Raw genomic sequence first — 2,478 nt, forward strand, 5'->3', positions numbered from 1 at the left:
CAAGCCATTGCTGTTGTGTTTAGGAATTTTTTCCTTGTGCCCATATATTTGAGTCTTTTCTCCACTTTCTCCTCTATAAGTTTCAGTGTCTCTGGTTTTATGTGGAGTTCCTTGATCCCTTTAGATTTGTGGGAAGCTAGCAATGTGTCTTGGCTCTCTGGCCTATGTTAAGTGTGGGTGGGCTAAAAGAGCCCCATAACCTATTCCCTCCTGGAGGGCAGGCTCAGTTCCCAAGTTAGGAACAACTTCTACAACTCTTGAAATTTATAAAACAAGTTTTGAGCCATATTAAAAACAAACAAACAAAAAACAAACAAAGGCCAAGAATCTAATTCCAAAAGGGGGGTATTTAGAACAAGCTAAACAGTTCATTTAAATTATTTATACTAGTTATTAACAAGGAAGCTACAAATGTACGAGAAATTGAGGGTAATACTTCCTGGAATTTTCCACATACCTCTATGGCCCCATACAACTGTGGGAAGCCGTGTGAAATATTGGAGTGGGCCCTGGAACTGGCCACCAGTCCCTGTGGTGTGACAGTGTCCTAGAAAAGAGAAAGTCAGAGACCTGCAGGGGCTAAGGACACATCAAATCCAGCAAGAAGGCCGAGATGGCAAGGCTGGGGCCACAGATGCTTCTCTCCTGCGCCTCAGATTAACCTTTGTGCTTAGCCTAAGTGGGCAAAGCAGAAGCAGTCTCCTCAGGAAGGAGTCAGCCAGACTTTGTAGTGTGTCTTTGGGGGACTGATGCCACCCCATTCCCCACCCCGGGACGATGGTGAGGGGCTGGCAACCTTAAAGCAGGCCATTGGGTCTGGCAGACTCTGAAGCCAGCCCGCCCTGCTCCTGCTGGTGGGTTTTCTGGTGCTGCAGGAGGTGCTGCTTCTGGACAAAGCTCTTCTCACATTCGGGGCAACTGTAGGGTCGCTCACCCGTGTGGATGCGCTGGTGCCGAACCAAGCCAGTTGGATGGCTGAAACTCATGCTACTGTCCCCACAGATGAGAGAACTCCCACTTTTCCTCCAAGGGATGTGGCCAGGCAAAGCAACTAAGCTGTACGGTGAGAAACTCCCCTGGTTCGTGGGCTGGTGCTGGGGCCTTTCTGTTGATGACACCGCTGGTGGGTCACCAGGCTGACCTTGCAGCTGAAGCTCCCTTGGCACACATCACACTGATGCAGCTTTGACCTTTGGCCTGTGGTTTCATCCAGGGCCTGGGTCTGAGGCTCTCCTCTGGTTCGTGTGGCTCTGCAAATGTGCAGTCAGCTGCTGCTTGTAGCGAAAGCTGATCTGGCGTTCGGAACATTTGTACGGTCTGGTGTCCCTCTTCACCTTCAGACCCTGTCCACACTCCTGACTCAATTGCACCTGTCTTTGAGACTTCTGTTTTCCGGGGCAGTCCAGATTTCTACCAAGGGTAGGGTCTCTACTGCTCTCAACAGACTCAGGGGTTGAGTCCCCAGGGCCTGATTCCAAGAGGACAGAATTTCCTGGGCTATTCTAGAACACAGCCTGCTCTGAGCCAAAGAAAGTCTGCTGTTCAGCTGCACTGGAAAATACGCTGGCAAGACCTGCAGGGCCCTCCTGCTTGTACAGCATCTCCTATTTAACCGTGGCCCTATCAGCCAGGTGGGTACTTTCTTCCACAGAGTCACCCACCATTTCTGCACCCAACTCCACTTCTTCCTCTGGCTGGCCAAGGACCTTCAGAGAGACCAGCGTCTCTTAGTTGCTTTCCATAACATTTCTGTAGAGCTCCTTCTGCCAGTCCTCCAGGTTCTCCCACTCCTGTTCTGAGAAACAGACCTCATCATTCTCAAGACCCCAGACATCTTTGTAGTCTCCCCCTTGCTGCCGGGAGGCAACCGAAGGACCCAGAAGTTCTTGTTTCGAAGCAGGTTCTCTACATTCTCCAGCCGCCGCCGCTGCAGCAGCCTGTACTCCTGCAGCAGGGTCCCCAGCACGGCCCACTTGCCTCTGGCTGGTTGCTGAACTCCACAACTGACTTCTCGAAGTCAGCCAGCTTCTTCTCCGCTGACCCTGCACGTCCCTCCAGGCTCTGCAGTCGGGCAGCCTGGGATTCCATCTTCTTCTCCACGCCTTGAATAGCAGCCACCACTGTCCAAAGTGAGATTTCTGCGGTCTGGAAGTATGGGCTTTTCTTTGTTGTGTGGAGCGCAGTTTCCTCCTGTGCTGAGCAGGTGTTGACTCCTCCATGGTCGACTCCTCCATGGTCGCAGTTGCCCCACAACACTGACTGAAGGGATAGTGCTCGGACTGTGTGCCACTCCACCAGACACCCAGACCCTTCTGGAAGCAGCCACTGCTGCTGTGTTGATACAAGGTGTGCTATGAGAGTCCTCTCCCCCCTCCCCCAAGAACTGCAGTGGTTCCTCCTTTTTTGGACTTTTTTTTTTTTTTTTTTTTTTTTTTTTTTTTTTTTTAAAAGTATGGGTAAATTTCTACAAAAGATTTT

General features: G+C 50.9%; 1 pseudogene; it reads right to left on the bottom strand.

Annotated features, from left to right (window-relative positions):
* Positions 1-797: 797 nt before the first annotated feature.
* The window catches only part of LOC110316764, a 2,651-nt pseudogene continuing 970 nt past the window's right edge, over positions 798-2,478 (bottom strand).

This window comes from Mus pahari, chromosome 2 (assembly GCF_900095145.1).
Source record: "Mus pahari chromosome 2, PAHARI_EIJ_v1.1, whole genome shotgun sequence".
Taxonomy (NCBI): Eukaryota; Metazoa; Chordata; class Mammalia; order Rodentia; family Muridae; genus Mus; species Mus pahari.